The following is a 22,276-nucleotide window of genomic DNA, read 5'->3' as shown; positions in this document are numbered from 1 at the left end:
GAAGCGTACATGTCACAGTAGTTAGCATAGGGTGGGGGTGAGAGCTGAGTCACCAGTCTGAGCCAGAGCCCATATTCTCACCCACTACGTGAGGTGACTTTCCCGGTTTAGCTACCTTATAAGATCTTTCAAGTCGAAGAGCACTGGAATCTTGCAAAGATCTGAGGAATCCTGTATGTTGCAGCCAATAGATGGCCTGTGTGTGCTAGAGAATTTGGAGGTAATATACTGCTGCTGCTGCTAAATCGCTTCAGTCGTGTCCGACTCTGTTCGACACCATAGACTGCAGCCCACCAGGCTCCCCCATCCCTGGGATTCTCCAGGCAAGAACACTGGAGTGGGTTGCCATTTCCTTTTCCAATGCATGAAAGTGAAAAGTGAAAGTGAAGTCTCTCAGTCATGTCCGACTCTTAGTGACTCCATGGACTACAGCCTACCAGGCTCCTCCACCCATGGGATTTTCCAGGCAAGAGTACTGGAGTGGGTTGCCATTAAGTGATGCAATTCATGGGGTCGCAAGACTGAACTGAACTGAATACTAAATGATTAGTCAGGATTCCTGGTATCACCTTCCCTAGAATATCTTACCACAAGATCATAATCAAGTGAGTAAAACTGTTACAAATTGAATCCCAAAGACTGCTGAATCCCAGTTCTCTCTCTAGAGTAGAGCAGCTAAAAAAGAATAATTGGGGTGAGTTTTCTTAGGGTATGAAAAACAGTATGATTTAATGACAAGAACACTGAGCCATTATTAACGGGGATCAGGGTGTTAATGCCAACGAAGTAGATGTGTCAGGCCTCTTGACCTCTCTGGACCCAATTCTGTTCATCTTTGTACCAAAGAAAACATTCATTCATTCAAGACAGATTTATTAAATGCTTATTATAAACCAAGTCCTGTGCTAGATGTTGGGATATCCAAACCCTTCCCATCTAGATGTTTATAGTCAGGCGGAAAAAAGACACATTAGTAATTCTGGGTGGTGAGTGCAATGATGGAAGTATATAGAACATTCTGTGGTAACACCTGTTAAAGGAACCCAGCTGAGGCATGGGTGGGAGTGTTCAGGCAAAGCTTCCTGGAGGGGATAAATAAGAATCAACACAAGCCCTTGAAGGATGAAAACAAGTGATCTAGATACAGAAAGGCAGGAAAAAGTGGGCGACAAGGCAGGGGCAAGGTGCATTTCAGGAGGAAGGAACCACGGCCAGAGCCCACGGGTGACAAGGAGCCTGTAGTGTACCTGCAGAACTGAAGGAGATCAGAATGACTGAAACTTTGTGGGTGGGCAGGTTGTGGAGATGTGTGCCTCTGTGTGGACATGGGCAGGTGTGGGAGGAGTGGAGTGATCAGGGGAAGTGGGGAGAGATGGAGCTGCAGAGCTAACCCGGAACCAGTGGGTAAAGAACTTTGAATACCATGAATAATCTGTCCAAGAGCAACACGGAACTGGGAAAGAGTTGTTTTTTTTTTTTTTTCTTTTGGGAAAGAGTTTTAAAGAAGGGGATGGCAGGATTGATGAGTAGTTTTGAGGGGCATCCTGGCAACAGCATGCAGAATAATTTTGGGGAAGGAAGTCTGGAGGTAAGTAGGTTGAATAGGAAGCTGCTACATTTGTCTAAGGCAGTGGTTCCCAACCCTGAGTGGGCAACAGAATCACTTGAAGGGCATGTTAGAATACAGACGGCAGGGCTCCAGCCCCAGAGTTTCTGAATAGGCAGGTCACTGGTGTGTCCTGAAAAAGTGCATTTCTTACACTTTCCCAAGTGATGCTGGTGCTTCCCATCCAGGGACTGCACTTTGAGAACCACTGTTTGAGGCAATGTTGATTGCTAGTTGTAAAACTCTGGGGTTCCTTCTTACTAAAAGCACTTTTTTCCTTCACGAATATATATTTTGTAAAACACACTCATTCTATCCAAAAACATTTTTTCATAGATGTTGGTCAAAATATGAGGTCAAAAGACCTCATAAAGCGAATTCATTATCATTGTCCTAGATATGTCCTTACTTGTTTCCATTTCATCTCTTCTATTTTCTCAAGTTGAATTTTATTTGATACACCAGAGAAAAATCTCATGGTACATCCAGTAATTTGCAACAGGATTAAAAAGCTGAAATGCCACTGCAGTTGACTAAATCCTTTGTCTGTCTAAAATACAATAGACCAATTGAAGGCTGTAATATTTGGGCTCAGATTTTAGAAATGAAAACTTGTAGAGGAAAAAAAAAAGTTTTATCTGCTGTACTTGGATTAAAAAACCCACTCCTCTTATTTTGAGTATGAAAAAAAAAAAAAGAGAGAGAGAGAGATTTTAACTGCAAACAGGCCCATAACCACAAATTCCTTTTCTTATTGAGTATCTAGTAAAGAACATTATATCAAGGAGAAACAATGCCTCTTCAGAAAGGGAAAAAAAAAAAAAAAAGAACTCTGTTACTTTAGAACAAGGCCTGCATGTCCTTAAGAATCAGTATAATTGAAACAAAAAAGTTCTGTGTTAAAATTTTTTCATTTTAATTACAGAGAATTTGAAAAACCATCTGGCAGCTCTGACTTAATGGTGGACTATTATTCATGCTGCAGAATTATTTTAGCAACATATTGGAGTCTATTAGTGTTAAAACATATACCCATTTCATAAGAAAGATCAAAACAGTCAACACATAATGATTTACTGACACCATCTCTTAGGCGTTTACTTCCAGTGATTCTACATGGATTCTCTTTCCTTCATTAATTTAATATCTGAGGTGCAAATTTACCAATTCTTTTCTCTCTCAGTATCAGGCTATTTTCTTTAGAAAACACTGCTTCATTATGCTTGCCCAGAGTGTCCCAGTTATAGTTTGTTAACATCAAAGTTCCCTTGAAAAATGTAAAGATTCCTTCATGTTACTAAAAAATATTAATCATCTGAATCTTAATGAAGGCTAAAAACAGCCAGGATAACTGATAAAAAGGACTAATGAAGCTGATTCCATCAATTCAGGCATTCTCTCTTTGCTAAGTAACTTCTGTTTGTGAACTCACAATTGGTTTCACTAGAAAGGATTACAGCATCTCAAGCAGTGGGCCATAATTATTATTACAGGTGTGGCCGCAGACTGCAGCAGCAGATGAGCTCATAAGAAACAAAGATTTGCTCTGCTAGATGATCTATCTTCACTCAAGAACAAAGAGCAGCAGCATAAATGAGTTACCGTGTAAACAAATCGAGCAATCACTAACATATACATCAGAGTGTGCTTTGTCAGACAGTATACACACCTCTCTCCAGCACGTCTGTCCTTTACCCTCATGGAGGTGAGTTTCGCTTCTCTGTCCTCTCCAGGCCTCCTACTGGTGGGCAGGGACTGACTGGGTAACAGTAAGGAAGCTTTGTTCCCTTCATCTTTCACCACCTGCCCCAACCTCAGTCTATCTTGCAACCTCCACAACAGGACAACACAGCCAGTGACCCTGAATGCGAATATTAAGGCTTTATTTCCCTCTCAGCTAGGAGGACAGTAAACCAAACTTATCTTTAGGGGTTGAATACTAAAGTGATCAGCACTGATTTTATCTGTCTTTAGAAAGTCCTGTTTGGGTCCAACAGTGAACTGGCTTGGATTTTGGCTAATTGGAACAACGTGTTTTACTTCTTGATTTTTAGATTTATATGAAAGCAATTTACAGGGCTGGCAGCCAAGTCTCCACTGGCAAGGTGACTCAGAAAAGAACTGCAATTATGCAAATGATCAAGAAAAAAAATAAGAAGAGCTACAAGATCTAGTTTGCCTAATTGAGGTGGGGCACTTGTATCCCTTTTCCCTGCTTTGTTTGCTTGTGCTCTCAAAGACTGATCTACTCTGTGTGGGTTGGATGGTCAAGGGCATAGTATTGGGCCCACAGCGGTTAGGGTTTCAGCATGGCCTTTCAGAAGATCATGAAGAGGATTAAAAGCTTTTTCATGCGAGCAAGGATTTTAACTTGGTGTTTATAAACCAACACTGGGCAAGATTGAGGTGGGAAGGATACTATTAAGGAAACTTCCAGAATGACATTTTTAAAGGGTCTTTCATCTTTTCTCAACAATTTTTATTATATGTGAATCAAAGTCTTTAAACAGCTTTCTTCATATCAGAAGTCTGGCTTTGGATACAGAATTGCTAACTTGAGGGTGACAGCTGATTAAAGGGTGTGGGGCAGTGTCATTTGTTTAAGTAATGAATTTTTAAATACATGGGCAGGATTTTCTGAGGACTATATAGGGTGGGGAGCATCCTGAAAAATATGCATAGGAGACTATCATATGTCTGTGTCTAAGTAGAATGTGCTGCTGCTGCTAAGTCGCTTCAGCCATGTCCGACTCTGTGCGACCCCATAAACGTCAGCCCACCAGGCTCCCCTATCCCTGTAGAACGTGTGAAATAGAATGCAGAACGTGAGATAGTCCATTCCTATGGCTCTAGTGGCTAAAATTGCATGCCCTGTACTACTACTTTGCAGACAATGGCTTGGCAACTTGGGACTTTGAGGGCAGAGGAGAAAGTTCAGTGTGTACTGAGTGTGGCTGATCAAAAGGGGAGGACAGCAAGCAGGGCCTTGACATTGTAAGGAAAACAATCGCAGCATTTTCCCCTCAAGCCAGGGAGACAGAGATGAACGAGAGGGCCAAGCCCCTTAAAAGCTATTAAGGATTAGAGTCACTGACAGGCAAGATCTTTTCAATAGTGACCTCTGCTGTCTGCCAGGACTAGGCCTCCTGGCTTTGGGGTCACAGTGTGCCAGGGGCCTGCAGAAAAGGGGTTGAGGCCTCAGGGGCTTGGCCTGGAACCCCCCCCCCCCCCACACACACGAAGCCAGTGAGTTGGGCAACAGCGCACTACAAGGCTTGTGCCCCCCAGGAATGTCAAGGCACTGGATTTGGTTTCAGCTTCCCTGTGGGAGGCGAGGACAGAGACAGGCCCCCACACTTCGAAACCTGTATCTTCCCTAGTTGTTTGCTTTACTCTGAGCTGCTCTGCCAAGGAGGTGCCCTGTGGATTCGCTGCCTGTCGTCAATTTTAAGAGGGCATAGCAAGCACACACAAGAGAGGGAAGGTGTGAGTCTGTGTGGGGCAGAGATGCGGATCCCCACCCCTGCACCCACCCCTAACTCAGGACACCGACCAGCCTGGTCCGTGCTGGTCCGTGTGTCTCATTGGTGATGCCACACAGGGCCCGTGGAGACAGTGTTCTGATCTGGGGAGGAAATCAAGTAAGGCACTCAGACATGGCAGCAAATGGTTCACCCAAATGTCAACAAGTCAAGTCAATGCCTGCGTGGAATTTTTGCCTGAAAAAGTGAAAGTGAAAGTCGCTCAGCTGTGTCTGACTCTGTAGCCCATCAGGCTCCTCTGTCCACGGGATTCTCCAGGCAAGAATACTGGAGTGGGTTGCCATGCCCTTCTCCAGGGATCTTCCCGACTCAGGGATCAAACCCATGACTGATGTCTCCTGCACTGGCAGGCAGGTTCTTTACCACTAGTGCCACCTGGGAAGCCAAGCACTGTGTCTTTCATAAAGACCTATTTCTTTCCTTTAAAAAAAATTGTTTAACAGTTTTTAAATTTATTTTATGTTTGGCCTCACTGAAGGGCATACAGGATCTTAATTCCCCAATCAGGGCTCAAACCCACGTTGCATTGGAAACACAGAATCTTACCACTGGACCACCAGGGAATTCCCAAGGACCTATTTCTTGTCATTTTCAGTGTTTCTGTCATTTCCTTTTGCATCTTTATACTTCATTTTTGGTCTTCCCTGGTGGCCAGTGGGAAAGACTCACCTTCCAATGCAGGAGATGTGGGTTCAGTCCCTGATTCAGGAAAATTCCCTGGAGAAGGAAATGACTACCCACGCCAGCATTCTTGCCTGGAGAATCCCATGGACAGAAGAGCCTGGTGGGCTACAGTCCACGGGGTCACAAAGAGTTGGACACGATTGAGTGACTAAACAATGAAAACAATCAAAGCCTTTCACTAAGTGATAACTTTATTAGTTTTCCTCTCAAACTCATCCCTTCTCCCTTCTATCATTTTCTTCTATTGAAAAATCTGGATTTACCAGGAAATGATATTTTAAACTAGTGTTAGTTTTACTTTCTAATTGTAGCTAATAATGCCATAGCTTTGCAATAAACAACGTGAATAGCTCTGCAGTGTCTGTTGTGTGACATAAAGAATGCTGCAGTTATACTATTTATACACTCGTGTTGTTGAAGATACTGGATTTGCTCCCTAAGGGAGCAATCTGCAGGTGATACTAAACTTCCAGAGCCGGCAACCGCACTTGGAGAATGAGTCACAACTTAATGGGAAGGGCAGGAATGAGGTGTTTTTCTATTGCCTTGATTATTCAACTAATGCCTTTCTTCTGATGTTTTTAAGGAAGCTGGGCCCGCCCAAAAGGAGGAAGAGGTAAATAAAGAGGTATGATCTTTTAGAAATGAGCCATAGGCTTTCTGTCTCTAAAAGATATATCATGACACCTTTTCAACTGGTTATCAATTGATTCTAAGTGTTTAGCAGAGGGAGAAGATATAAATATCACTATTTAGGGATGAGATAATTAAGAATTAATAGAATTAAATAAAATTTCTTACTTTCTATGAGAAGGAATGAACAAGGTCATTATCTATCCCTCTATAGTTTCTAAGGCAGGAAAATAAAAATATCTTCCTGTTTTTAAACCCACTAGTTCAGTTCAGTTCAGTTTAGTCGCTCAGTCGTGTCCAACTCTTTGTGACCCCATGAATCGCAGCACACCAGGCCTCCCTGTCCATCACCAACTGCTGGAGTCTACCCAAATGCATGTCCATTGAGTCGGTGATGCCATCCAACTATCTAATCCTCTGTTGTCCCCTTCTCCTCCTGCCCTCAATCTTTCCCAACATCAGGGTCTTTTCCAATGAGTCAGCTCTTCACATCAGGTGGCCAAAGTATTGGAGTTTCAGCTTCAACATCACTCCTTCCAATGAACACCCAGGACTGATCTCCTTTAGGATAGACTGGTTGGATCTCCTTGCAGTCCAAGGGACTCTCAAGAGTCTTCTCCAACACCACAGTTCAAAAGCATCAATTCTTTGGTGCTCAGCTTTCTTTATAGTCCAACTCTCACAACCATACATAACTACTGGAAAAACCATAGCCTTGACTAGATGGACCTTTGTGGACAAAGTAATGTCTCTGCTTTTTAATATACTGTCTAGGTTGGTTGTAACTTTCGTTCCAAGGAGTAAGCGTCTTTTAATTCCATGGCTGCAATCACCAATCACCATCTGCACTGATTTTGGAGCCCAGAAAAATAAAGTCAGCCACTGTGTCCACTGTTTCCCCATCTATTTCCCATGAAGTGATGGGACCAGATGCCATGATCTTCATTTTCTGAATGTTGAGCTTTAAGCCAACACTTTCACTCTCCTCTTTAACTTTCATCAAGAGGCTCTTCAGTAGTTATTCACTTTCTGCCGTAAGGGTGGTATATCTGCATATCTGAAGTTATTGATATTTCTCCCAGCAATCTTGATTCCATCTTGTGCTTCATCCAGCCCAACGTTTCTTATGATGTACTCTGCATATAAGTTAAATAAACAAGGTGACAATATACAGTCTTGACGTACTCCTTTTCCTATTTGGAACCAGTCTGTTGTTCCATGTCCAGTTCTAACTGTTGCTTCCTGACCTGCATACAGGTTTCTCAAGAGGCAGGTCAGGTGGTCTGGTATTACCATCTTCTTCAGAATTTTCAAGTTTATTGTGATCCACACAGTCAAAGGCTTTTTTTTTTTAACCCCTCTAGAGACAGTGAAATTTTGTGCTCAAAATCAAAATCCTAAGATTGTTGTAGGCATCCTATTTCTCTAAGGCATCAATAGGCCTTCTTATATTAAAAACGGCTTTATACAAATATTAAATAGAATGTTCAGGGAAGCCATTGAACGTTTTGGGTTTTACTTTTATAGCTCCTTCTACTTTTCAGTATGGAAGAATATAGTGTATTTTTCAAATAATAAAGAAGTTAAAAAAAAACAACTATTCAATGTTGTGAGTATCTGAGGTGATCTTTAATAATAGGCATAGGTGGTTGATGGTAAGAGATCTTTAAGCACACACCTACAAGTCCCTCAGGCTTTCACTGTTACCCAGTCTCATATGCTATGCTAAGTCACTTCAGTTGTGTCCAACTCTGTGTGACCCCATAGACGGTAGGCTACCAGGATCCCCCGTCCCTGGGATTCTCCAGGCAAGAACACTGGAGTGGGTTGCCATTTCCTTCTCCAGTGCATGAAAATGAAAAGTGAAAGTGAAGTCGCTCAGTCGTGTCCGACTCCTAGCGACCCCATGGACTGCAGCCTACCAGGCTCCTCTGTCCATGGGATTTTCCAGGCAAGAGTACTGGAGTGGGGTGCCATTGCCTTCTCTGACCCAGTCTCATAGGATCTGTCATATTTTATTGGCTTCTCATTGGTTAGTCATTGTATGGTTTGGCAACTTACTGAAATTTTACATTTTTGAAAACAATAGTGTGAACAAAGACCAGACTTTCCCTTCTGTTAGGTGTCATTTAATTTGCTCTGAGTGCTTAAAAAACCCCTACATATTCAGCCAATTATATATTCTTTCCCATACTACTTCAGTCTCTTGGTCAGGGAAATTATAATCATGAGTTTGATTTGAGGATTTGGAAGTGGGAGGAGAGGTGTCACTGTAGCCATGGAGGAATAAGGACGGGCTAGTAGCTTGGAGGAGAGAAGGGACAAGGGTTTTCATTACAGTGGGAGCAAATAAATATTAGAATGATTTGGCAGGACTATTACATGCTGCAATGAGGGGTGTGTGTGTGTGTGTGTGTGCATGTGTGTGGCGTGGTCTATTAATTCTTTAACATGTAAGCTATCAGCACTGGTGCATTGGTATAGGCAATGCATTTAGCACAATATATAGACCCTTAATAAAAGTTAGGAATATCAACTTAGATTTTTTTTCCCTAATATGGCATTTTCTCTTTTTTCCCCCAGCTAGTCAGTTGAAGATGTATTCTTTCCTTCACTTCAAAGAAGGGACGATCATAAGAATGTTCCACACTTCTCACCTTCCCAAAGAAAACTTCCATGAATAATGGTCTGTTATTTTCTAGTGCTCTCTGACTTTAGGCAAGGACACTTCTATTTTAATTCTGTAATTTTAAAATGTTTTAATTTAGCATCTAGGCAATGGCACCCCACTCCAGTACTCTTGCCTGGAAAATCCCATGGACAGAGGAGCCTGGAAGGCTGCAGTCCATGGGGTCGCTGAGGGTCAGACACAACTGAGCACCTTCACTTTCACTTTTCACTTTCATGCGTTGGAGAAGGAAAGAGCAACCCACTCCAGTGTTCTTGCCTGGAGAATCCCAGGGACAGGGGAGCCTGGTGGGCTGCTGTCTATGGGGTCGCACAGAGTCGGACACGACTGAAGTGACTTAGCAGCAGCATGTACCAACAGAGAAAAATGTCCCCAGATTTCCAAAACTTGTCATCTCAGTACTGGAAAAGATAGGGTTTTTTTGTTTTTGTTTTTGTTTTTAATATTACAAGTCATATATAAAGTTTAAGCTTAAGTGCTATAAATTTTAGACTTAATTCTTTTGTTATCTTGGACATATTTTACAGTTTTCTAGAAAAGAGATAAATGAGGTCTGAGGAATCCAGCACTCCTATTTTTTACTGTGTCAATAAGCAATACAGTTTTTATATGTAATTATTTTTTCTTCAATTCAGTCGCTCAGTCATGTCCGACTCTTTGCGACCCCATGAATCGCAGCATGCCAGGCCTCCCTGTCCATCACAAACTCCCAGAGTTCACTCAGACTCATGTCCATCGAGTCGGTGATGCCATCCAGCCACCTCATCCTCTGTCGTCCCCTTTTCCTCCTGCCCCCAATCCCTCCCAGCATCAGAGTCTTTTCCAATGAGTAAACTCTTCGCATGAGGTGGCCAAAGTACTGGAGTTTCAGCTTTAGTATCAGTCCTTCCAATGAACACCCAGGGCTGATCTCCTTTAGAATGGACTGGTTGGACCTCCTTGCAGTCCAAGGGACTCTCAAGAGTCTTCTCCAACACCACAGTTCAAAAGCATCAGTTCTTCAGTGCCCAGCTTTCTTTATAGTCCAACTCTCACATCCATACATGACCACAGGAAAAACCATAGCCTTGACTAGACGGACCTTTGTTGGCAAAGTAATGTCTCTGCTTTTGAATATGCTGTCTAGGTTGGTCATAACTTTTCTTTCAAGGAGTAAGAGTCTTTTATCAATTAGGTTTTTTTTTTTTTTTTGAGCTATAAACCAAGATGACTGTGACCTGTGAAACTCAGTGTTTTAGTTCCTTTGACTTTTAACAAAGTAGGTCTAACGCTAAACATTAGAAGCTGCAGCATCCTCCTAGAACTTAGAAACAGCAAACATTAAATTCCCAGGGCTGAGCTTTTGAAACCTTTAACAATTGTCCAATGTTTCATTGAGCTATTCAGGATCTCAGCTACCACTGTCACCTGTGAAACAAGTGGTTCAGGATGCCAGGAGAGATGGAGTATCCACCTTAACTTAGACCAGAGTCTAGGAAAAAACTTTCTCAGCTGGTTCAGCTGGAGGCTTTTCTTAGTTGCCTTAATGGTTTTGAGTCAAGAGAAGTTGCTGATTTATATGTAAATCATGATTTCCTAGAAATCATGAGTAATTTTAGGCTATATTAGGGTGTCTAAGCAATAGTTGAGCAGACTTTTGTGGGGAGGCATTAGGCTGGCACACCTGGTTAAATATTGATAAACTTGGGTAGAAGTTTAATAGGTAAGGAAACTATTAAGGTTCATTATTGATGCTCATGCTGCTGCTGCTGTTGCTAAGTCGCTTCAGCCATGGCCGACTCTGTGTGACCCCATAGATGGCAAGGAATATGTTTTGGTATAGGTCTCCTCATTTTCACCACTTTCAATCTTTTGAACTATCTTTCAAAATCAAAGAAGAGATCTAAGTACTGACACTCCCTTCTGGAAACCACCAGGAAAACATAACTTTCTACCTTATGTTGTATATTCACCTCAGTTTGTTAATTGTATTTTGATTTGTCATTGAATTTGCCACTGATTGACTTCTGTGTCCACAACTGAGCATTCTTGTTGTTTTTTTTTTTTAAGTTTATGGATATTCTACCTTCCCCCCAAAAGAATTTAAGTCAGCTTGTAAAAAATAAATCCAATAAAACTTTTTTTCACTTCAAGGCTGAGTCAGAAATATAAGAAGTCCTTAGGGTTCATTTTCCAGTTATTATGCAAAACGTGAAATAACCCATAAGCAGCAAAAGTGAATTTTACTTTCTGCATTGCTTTTGCCCTGGTAGTACCATCACAATAATAATCAGAAAGTCTGCCACCTGAAACTAGGCAGAGCTCCTGGGCTTGCCAAAGTCAGTACAACACACCCAGGAGTGTTCTCAGAACACCTTTGATTTCACCACTCCTGGGTGTTCACAGAGAAGGGATGATACTGAAAGGTATGCAGTCAAACAGTAATGGTTAGATGTCATCTTCTGCTGGGAAGTAAGATAATTAAGTAATTGCTTTGCTTTCATGCCACCACTTACAGACACCATAGTCTCTCTCGGGAAAATAATAACCTTTTTAAGTGGACCAAGCCCATACTTTATAGCATATGACTTTTTGGGGGTTCTGCAGTGTTTAGCATTTGAGATTGTACTTTGGATACATTTCAGAGGAGTCAAGCCAACTTGGCATTACTCAGTGTCTGACCAGCCAACCTGGACCCCTTCAGAAGGTGATTTTCCAGGCTGAATTTTTCAGGGCCTTGTTTCCCGCCTCCTATTTCCTTCTCCATTATGTTACTTGCATTCATGGCTTATTAGCAATGCCAGCAGAAATGTTGGCTGCAAAAGTCAGGAAAAGTACAATCAGTCCAAGTTGAGGGTTGCTAGGCATATAGATGAAAGATTTAGTGGGGAAGAAATAACAGTTTTAAATGAATTTTTGAATTCTTTCAGTTTTTATTAACCTATGATCTCTTTGATGTTATTTCCTGGAGAAGGGAATGGCAACCCACTCTAGTCATCTTGCCTGGAGAATACCATGGACAGAGGAGCCTGGTGGGCTACAGTTCCTGGGGTTGCAAAGAGTTGGACATAACTGAGCAACTAACACTTGTGTTATTTATCAAAGAAAATGGATCTTTCTGTGTTCCTCTCAATCTATGAACGTGATTAAGTAAATCCTTGGTTTTTTTCTAACAAACAGTAGTCAAATATGCACTGTCCTATCAGTTTTCCTACAGTGCCATGATAGATTTATATTCCTGTGAAGAAGTTTCTCCACTTGGTTCCTTCCCATTGATTTCTCAGCCTCTCCATTCTGCCGTGCTCTTCCATCACTCTGATACTCTCCTCTCCTCAGTGTCCCTGACATCTTACTGATTACTAAATCCAGTGGATGCTGTCAGTCCTTATCTTGCTGAGCCCCTGCTACGTTTGGTGCTGTTATTCTTTACTTGTTGAAGCTCTCTTCTATAAGATCCATGAAGCTGTATCATTCTAGCTATCCCTGTATCTTTTTCACCATCCTCTTTCTGGCACATCTTCCTCCACCCATGCAATAAATGTTGCCATAGCCCTGGGTTATGTCTTTTGCAAGCTGCTTTTCTCATAAGAGTCACCTGAGTAAAATTCCCCATTCTGATTGAACATGTTCAGTTCAGTTCAGTCACTCAGTCATGTCCAAATCTTTGCGACCCCATGAATCTCAGCACGCCAGGCCTCCCTGTCCATCACAAACTACCGGAGTTCATTCAAACTCACGTCCATCGAGTCAGTGATGCCATCCAGCCATCTCATCCTCTGTCGTCCCCTTCTCCTCCTGCCCCCAATCCCTCCCAGCATCAGAGTCTTTTCCAGGGAGTCAACTCTTCGCATGAGGTGGCCAAAGGACTAGAGTTTCAGCTTTAGCATCATTCCTTCCAAAGAAATCCCAGGGCTGATCTCCTTTAGAATGGACTGGTTGGATCTCCTTGCAGTCCAAGGGACTCTCAAGAGTCTTCTCCAACATCACAGTTCAAAAGCATCAATTCTTCAGCGCTCAGCTTTCTTCACAGTCCAACATGTACCTATCTGCTAATGACTCCTGTATCTATCTCCAGTCTTAACTCTCATTCAAGTTTTGAATTTGCAGTTTCCTATTTGTTCTTGCCACCTACATAGCTCATTGGCCTCTCAAACAGAATTGACTGTGTTGAATTTTTGTTTTTTCTTTTTCATTGGCTCCTCTTTGCATATTCTCTTTCCTTTAGTATCTTCACCATTTATCCAAATTAGAAATCTAAAGTTTCACTTTACATTCCTTACCCTCTCAGATGTCTAGACTGGCTAGACTTGCATGCAAATATTTCTTGAATAAATCCCTTTTCTCCATTCCTATCTTGACCTTAGTTGTGGTCTTTACCATCTCTTGCTTGGATTAAGGCAACAGCTTTTTATTTGTTCTTTCTTCCACTAATTGTTACTCCTTCTCAAATCTATCCTACACAATACTATTTGAAGCACAGTAAATCTTATCTGAAGTAAAATGCAAATTTGATCTACGTTATTCCCTTGCTTAAATCTCTCAACTCTTCATCATCTACACTATTCTATAGGCCTCAAAGGTTAACATTTAAGATTCTTAATGTGAAAACAATTCCAATACTCTGGGAGATGGACCCAAAAAGATATTGCTGTGATTAATGTCAAAGACTGTTGTGCCTATGTTTTCCTCTAGGAGAGGAAATAAAAACAAAAATAAACAAATAGTCAATTCATCTGTGACAAAGGAAGCAAGAATATACAATGGAGAAGAGTTGTCTCTCAATAAGTGGTGCTGGGAAGACTGGAAAACTACATATAAAAGAATGAAATTAGAACATTCTCCTACACCATATACAAAAATAAACTCAAAATGGACGAAAGACCTAAATGTAAGGTTGGACACTATAAAACTCCTAGAAGAAAACATAGGCAGAACACTCTGACATAACTTCCATCAATATTTTTTTTGGATCTATCCACTAGAGTAATGGAAACAAAAGCAAAAATACATGCATGGGACCTAATTAAACTTAAAAGTTTTTGCACAACAAAGGAAACCATAAATAAAACAAAAAGACAGCCTATGAAATGGGAGAAAATATTTGCAAATGATGCAGCCATCAAGGCTTAATTTGCAAAATATACAAATAGCTTATACAGCTCAATATTAAAACAAAACAACCCAATCAAAAAATAGGCAGAAGATCTAAATAGAAAATTTCTCCAAAAAAGACATACAGATGTCCAACAAGAACATGAAAAGATGCTCAACATTGCTAATTATTAGAGACATGCAAATCAAAACTACAATGAGGTACCACTTCACACCAGTCAGAATGGCCATGATCAAAAGTCTACAAATACTATTACCTGCTGGAGAGTGTGTGGAGAAAAGGGAACCTTCCTACACTGTTGGTAGGAATGTAAATCAGTACAGTCACTATGGGAAACAGTTTGAAGTTTCCTTAAAAAACTAAAAATAGAGTTACCATATGATCCAGCAATCCCACTCCTGGGCACATATCCAGAGAAAACCATAGTTCAATAAGATACATGCACCCCAGTGTTCACTGCACCACTATTCACGATAGCCAAGACATGGAATCAATCTAGGTGTCCATCAGCAGACGAATGGGTAAAGAAGACGTGGTGTATATATACATACACAATGGAACATTAGCCATAAATATAAGAAGGAAATAATGCCATTTGCAGCAATGTGGATGGACCTAGAGATTATTAAACTAAGTGAAGTTAGTCAACAGAGAAAGACATATCATATGATATCACTTATATGTGGAATCTAAAAAAAGTGATAAAAATGGACATATATACAACACAGAGATAGATTCACAGACACAGAAAACAAACTTTTGATTACCAAAGGGGAAAGGGGCAGGGAGGGATAAATTAGGAGTTTGGTATTAGCATACACACACTACTATATAAAAAATAGATAACCAACAAGGACCTACTGTATAGCAAAGAGAACTATACTCAATATTTATAATAAACTATAAGGGAAAAGAATCTGTCTGCAATGCAGAAGACACAGGAGACACGGGTTTGACCCTAGGTCAGGAAGATCCCCTGGAGGAGGAAATGACAACCTACTCTAATACTCTTATCTGAAACATCCCATGGGCAGAGAAACATGGCAGGCTATAGTCCAATGGATCGCAAGAGCTGGACACGACTGAGAGACTAAGCATAGCACATATTTACAAAACAGAATCACTTTGCCATGCACATAAAACTAACACGACATTGTAAATCAACTACACATCAATTTCAAAAAAAGATTCTTAATATGAAAATAATATCCTCCTCAAGCTGCATCCTGCTCACCACCCCCTGCCATACTCTTTAAGTTTCCGAATCTACTAGTTTTTGTTCCCTGCACAGGCACTGAACCTCTAAGACTTTTTCGTATGGGCTTTCATTCTCAGAATGACCTTTCCTGCCCTTGTTACCAGTGGCTAACTTTTTTAAGACTCAGATTCAGTGCTACAACTACCAGGAATTCTCTAATACCTCCCAAGTAACGTTCTGCTCCCCTCCCTTGGTGATCCTATAACACCAGGTCCACAAATGTGACTGTGTTTTACTGTATTACAAAATCATGAATCTTTACTGAGTCTGTATCCACCACCATAGACTCTAAAGACAGTTCCATACTAGCATATTCCATGTGGCTTCTGTAGTACCTTGCCCATAATAGCTACTAAGCAAAACCGACTAAAGGTCAAGTATTGACAGGATATTGAAGTTTGCCTTGTCTAAGGCTCTTAGGTACCAGTATCTCTTGATTTACCATTGTTAGAGCTTTCAGTGCTTTGTGATTTCTTCCCACATGCTATCTACTTAAGATACTTTAACAATTACAGCTCCTTTAATGAAACTTTATAATAATAATTCTTCTAAGTTTTGACTTGAAGAAGGCAATGGCACCCCACTCCAGTACTCTTGCCTGGAAAATCCCATGATGGAGGAGCCTAGTAGGCTGCAGTCCATGGGGTCGCTAAGAGTCGGACACGACTGAGTGACTTCACTTTCACTTTTCACTTTCATGCATTGGAGAAGGAAATGGCACCCCACTCCAGTACTCTTGCCTGGAGAATCCCAGGGACGGGGGAGCCTGGTGGGCTGCCATCCATGGGGTCGCACAGAGTTGGACACAACTGAAATGACTTAACAGCAAGTTTTGACTCTTCCTTCTTATGAAGACTTTAAGCTATACTTTGGGAGAAAGTTGTATGTTCTCTGTCAGCACCCTGGAAACCCCTGGCAGGGAGGAGGATCACAAGCAGAACAAGTGTGACACACATCTCTGGGATGCCAAGTTCCTTCTGGGATGATAAGTTGCCAGGCACCAAAGTACTGTAACTCGTCATCCTCCGTGAATGAGAGGAAGAGGTGGTGTGGAAAGAACATCCTGTTTTGAAGAACCTCAGTGACTAAAATGTTGTCATCTCATGTTATTTTTTTCTTTCTCATTAGTGCATCTGTTTAATCTTGTGCTGCCCCCAATACTAATATGGGGTTGATTTAGGTCATTAAAGTCTTGTTTATACAAAGAAGACAGAGAAGAGGCAGAAGAGAATATACAAAGAAGATAGAGAAAGGCAGGACAGTGAATTCCTGGTTTTATAGCCCTAATAGGAAATAGTAGCATAAAAGATTTCACAAGCACCATCTTGTTTCTGGAGATCTTTGAATGATGTAATGCCAATCACAATGACTTTTCATTAGCCCTCCTATCCGAATCACTGTATTACCAGAGGCAATTTACTTCTATTTCATAAGGATACTTAGTTTGAAAATGTTCACCATGACAGTGAAGTTCTCATTAACAACAATATAGGGGTTATGTAAGAAGAGAGTTCTACTAGCAACTTGAATGCCTGCTATATGTCAAGAATGTAGTAAATGCTTTATATATGCTCTCTTACTTAGCATGCACAATAACACCCTGAAGTAAGATCCACTATCCAATTTTTAATATGTGAAAACCAAGCTCAGAGGGCATAAGTAACCATTTTGAGGTTTTACAATTGGTAAGTACCTGCACTTTGATGAACCATCCGTCTGTTTTTGTCTCAGCTTAAGTTCCCTAAAACTCCTTGTTCTGTTTGCTCAGATATAGTTTTTTAATTTGACTCATAGCTATTTTGCATGTTTTTAGCTTTAATAAGCTATGTATTGAAATTGGTGGATGTGTCATTTCAAATTCTTGAGTGATGAGTACATTTATTACTATCAGAGTCTCAAATGCCAGAACTTGACAAATGTCAACAGTAATTAAGTATTAGTATTTGCTGGAGAAGGCAACGGCACCCCACTCCAATACTCTTGCCTGGAAAATCCCATGGATGGAGGAGGCTGGTAGGCTGCAGTCCATGGGGTCGCTAGGAGTCGGACACGACTAAGGAACTTCCCTTTCACTTTTTACTTTCATGCATTGGAGAAGGAAATGGCAACCCACTCCAGTGTTCTTGCCTGGAGAATCACAGGGACGGAGGAGCCTGGTGGGCTGCCATATATGGGGTCGCACAGAGTCGGACACGGCTGAAGCGACTTAGCAGCAGTAGCAGCAGTATTTACTACTTGTTATTTAAGATACAAGCTACTCAGTATCTTTATTCAGAAGGATCAGGAATACTCTTTCTTTCATGGGTCACATAGCCTATTTTGATTAGTTAGTCCTTATGTTTGTGATGACAGCTTAACAAGCTGATAGTGCTTATCTTTTGGCTCTTCAGTTGAACTTGATTTTGATCTTCAAAATGAAAGGATTGGAGGGGTACTAACTTCACATTGCTTGCTTACTCACGAAATATGATTTTATCAAACATGAGGAAAACCACTTAAAACTGACATTTCTCTTCAAACCATTGGAAAATTCTGTAAGATTTTGAAGCCTGCAGGATCCTTACCTCTTCAGAATGTAACTCAGAGGAAGTAAGCCTTGATTCAGAGACAAATATTGCTAATTAGGAATTCCAACCTGTAGGTTCCAAATCTTTAAATCTTTCTAATAAAAGGAGACACACAGTTTCAATATGAAATTCTATTTTTTTTCTTTTATAAGGGCAGAGATGTTTTTCCCATGTTTGAGAAAGTGTTTGGGATTTCCTTACTTCAGTTAAGACATAAGGCTGAATCCCTTCTTTGCTATTTTTTTTTTCCTTCTTTGCTATTTTTGCAAGTTCATCTTTGAATATGTAAGATTATCTTCTAAAATATTAGATTAAAGTGTGATTAACTGCACTCTCCTAAATATTATATATAATCTTTAAAAAAAATCAGAGAACATGAGAACTGAGCTTTGTTGTTTCCTTTAAAAAATAAAACAGATGTTCTTTATTATGGGGACATACCATAATATGTCACAACTTTTCAGAATTGTGTCAAGATTACATTTCAGATTGCCAAGAAGATATCATATCAGCAAAATACTTAGATCCAACCAAGCAGGCAGATAAAATTTTACAGGATATAATACTAACAAGTTGTATAGTTCAAGAACAACTTTTGAATTCACTTAAACCTAGCTGTGCTATGTAAGAAGACAAAGGAGCAGTGAGAACTTAGCTGGGTTTCAGACCCATAAAGCTGGCTCTCAGTAGCATGAGTCACTCGGAGATAAAGGCATCCAGTGATTTACTTGAATTATTCACTGCCAGCCTGGAAAAGATTTGGGAAATTAGTAGTGTACTCACTTTTTGATGGCATGGCAAAAGAAAGGCTAATTCATAAAAAGGAGAAACCCCTTTCATTTGACATTGGATTTCCTCCTAGCTCAAACACAAATGGCATTACTAATAATAAAGCAACGTGCTGGGAGGCTAGATGGAGATTGTGTGCCTGAAAGAACAGGCTACCATCTTTTGAGCACAATGAGGGCAAGCTGGGCAATTTTCAGTCTTTAAACAGTCTCATTTGACAGATTTATCTCTTCTTCTCCTTTTTTTTTTTTTTTTAAAGAACATTAATAAGAGTTCATTAATTTCCCAAGCAGTTGTGCTTTGTAATAAACTTGACAGCTTCCATTTTTACCCTGTGAAAGATTTTTTGGCCTGGTTAGATGTACGATTCAGCTATATGCAGATTCTTTATGGAACTTTAGAATGATGAAGTATGCTTACAGTGAGAAAGTACATTATCTACCATCCCTTTTCTTGGAAGATACTGACAGTCTGGTTATATAATCTGGCCCATGTGAGAAACCGGGCCATGCTAAATTAACCACAAACTCATCATCATGACACTAGATGGTATCTGAGTTTCCTCTCCAGTGCTGGCACTGCCTTTTCTAAATTCAGGAAAGGGGTCAGGGCTCATGAGAACAGCAATCCATGATTTAGCCCATTTAGGGTGTCCCCGCCAGTAGAGGAATGAACTCCTCAGAGATGGACTAAAACAAACAGGAAACGATTTCTTAATACCAAGAAATTGTGAATCCCAGGCTTCAGGAAAGTCCAGAGGGTATCAGTCGTTTTCTCTAACCTGAATGTATGTATTTGTCAGGTTACATCTGTAATAGCTGCAGCCGTGTCTTTTGGCTTCTTTGTTTGATTCCTTATTTAGAAAGCACAAACTTTCTGATAGCCACTTTTGCTCGCCATGGTTGCTTCGTGGCTGAAACTTAAAAGCAGTGTTCTGCTTCTGTTTGCTGGCTGCCCACTTTCACAGCCCACTTTCTCCTCCTCCAAGTTCTTGCCCAGGAGACACTAATTTGCCTGGAGGATGATTTCAATTCTGTCCTTGGTTTCCCTCCCACTTTAAGTGTCTCTCTTTAATTGGCGAAGTCTCCTGATACTTGGATTGGAGGAAACTCATTTTACAACCTTGATTCTGCAGTGTGCTCATATCATTCTTAGTTTAATAAGAAACCTTTTTGTTGTTGTTGTTCTTAGCATAATTTGTAAATTACTTCCCAGAGCCACCCTTACTAAATGTCTGTGACCTTATTGTCCACAAAGGCTTGACAAGCAGAAGCTGCTGCCTGGGGGCTGGAATGTACCACTTCCTGTTCTTTCTCTCCAAGCCGAAGCATTCTGTCCAAACAAAAACTCAATTCCATGCACATGTGACCCAGAGTTAGTCTGAAACAAAACTCTCTCAAGATGAAAAACTTTACACATTAACTCCTGGTTTCACTCCATCTACTTACAGTGCCCAAGACCACAAAGAGGGCCTTTTTAAAGGAACCAAAAAAAAACAAAAGGATGGCCTAAACTGTGGATTAAGGCAAACTAGCAGCCAGCAGCCACAGATAGCATCAGACTAATTGCTAAGTCCTGACAAAGTATAAGACTCCAGGACAGTGGTGTCACAGCCCTTTCTAGGACACTACTGAATCCTCTTAGCGTATTTCACTGTAAAGAAAATTAGTACTTGGATCTCAACCCAGGGTGTTCATGATCAGAAAGAACAAAAGAATCCCATGCTTTGACTACAAAAAACAAACAAAAACATGACAACAATACGTCAGTCCTTCTGTTACAAAAACCTGGGATTCATTCTGATGTTTTCGTTATAGCCATGCTTCCAGTTTTTCTATCAATAATTTACTTAAGATATAATGTGAGCCCTACCCAAAGGGGCACTTAGCCAGAGAGTGCACTGAAGGCTGCTTTCTTTTCTTTAGGAGATGAAGTGGTCATAATATGAATGGAGACAGGAAATCACAAGCCAATCACTGACATGGATGGCTTCTCTTAAAAGGGCAAATGTAAAGGGAGAAAAGACTGAAAAAGTGAAAGTGTTGGTCACTCAGTCATGTCCAACTCTTTGTGACCCCATAGACTGTAGTCCACCAGACTCCTGTGTCCATGGGATTCTCCAGGCAAGAATACTGGGGTCCTTTCTCCAGGGGATCTTCCTGACCCAGGGATCAAACCTGGGTTTCCTGCATTGCAGGCAGATTCTTTACCATCTGAGCCAGCAGGGAAGCCTATAAGGGGAGAAAACATTTTATTAAAGAGGAGATGCCACCCAGGAGAGGGAAGCCATTGGGAAAGGGCAGGAGCTGGAAAGATGGTGATTCTGGGTTTCAAAAGTGATAGTATGTACCTAGTAGATGGCTGTGAAGAACTGAGAAGACTGAGCACTAGAGTTATAAATGTCTTGCTTTCTGGACAGGCAGGGCATGAAGACTCATGCATGAGTGTGACACTGGTGGGAGACTGTCTTTCCCCTAAGGACCTCCATGGAAGGCTTCTGCTCCAGCTCTCTTAATGGCCACTGGGACAGTGAACCTTGCCTTTTGCCCTCTTCTGGGGCCGAACTTTAGGATGGTGATTTTGTGACATGAGCAGTCCTCCCCCTTTCTTAAGCCCATTTCTCTCTCCCCCGGTGAGATCCCCAGCACCCAGCATTCATGAGATATCTCATGGTTAGTGGGTAGCAGAGTAGTACCCAGCAGAACAAGTACAACATAGCCTTAATTTGCACTGCTTAACATCTCTGGGGTACCCAAGACTTGAAAGAGTTATAGCTGACAAGCCTGGCCTGCTCAGTTGCAAGAATCCCTGGGAGAATTCCCATGTATCCCTAGGAGTGGGGAAGTCCCCATTCCTCACCCTGAGTATTTGCTTCCACAGAATAGGATGCCATCTTGGCCCCTGTGGTTGCTACAGAACCCAGGGTTTGCTATCAGATCACATCATTTGCTCACAACTCTCCAAGGTTAGACTCTTAAGCCGCAAGCATCACTCACATTGTCAGGGCTTTGAAAGAGACCAAGTCAGGCAGTATTACCCCTCCACTGACTCTACCATTTTCACGTGTGTTAGGCAACCCCCAATATACAATCAGGAAGGAATGGGAGTCTTGGCTGAGGCACAGAAAGGGTTTTCTTGCAGGTAGAAGGAACATCAAGAACATTAGTGGTACACTGGGGTGATTAACTGGGCTTCCCTGGTGGCTCAGACAGTAAAGCGTCTGTCTGCAATGCGGGAGACCTGGGTGGGAGTCCTTGGAATGTGAAACTTTTGGTGCTGAGACTCCAAAATTTCAGGCCAACCAAGATAAAATAAATTGGTCACCCTATTGCACAAAAAACTGTATAGGAAATCACTTCATTTTCCCTTATATGACATAAAACTTTAATTTGGGTTCTGCTACTTTGGAACTTGTC

At 41.2% G+C, this 22,276-nt stretch overlaps 1 long non-coding RNA gene across 1 annotated transcript; it reads left to right on the top strand.

Annotated features, from left to right (window-relative positions):
* Positions 1-3,077: 3,077 nt before the first annotated feature.
* LOC133257611 (uncharacterized) lies at positions 3,078-9,540 on the top strand. The gene is made up of 3 exons (XR_009739622.1): positions 3,078-3,311; positions 6,419-6,460; positions 9,049-9,540. It is a non-coding gene; the product is annotated as an uncharacterized LOC133257611 (long non-coding RNA).
* Positions 9,541-22,276: the final 12,736 nt, after the last annotated feature.

Source organism: Bos javanicus, chromosome 2 (genome assembly GCF_032452875.1).
Source record: "Bos javanicus breed banteng chromosome 2, ARS-OSU_banteng_1.0, whole genome shotgun sequence".
Taxonomy (NCBI): Eukaryota; Metazoa; Chordata; class Mammalia; order Artiodactyla; family Bovidae; genus Bos; species Bos javanicus.
Note: the sequence above shows the minus strand (reverse complement) of the source record. Positions and strands in the feature narration are given on the sequence as shown.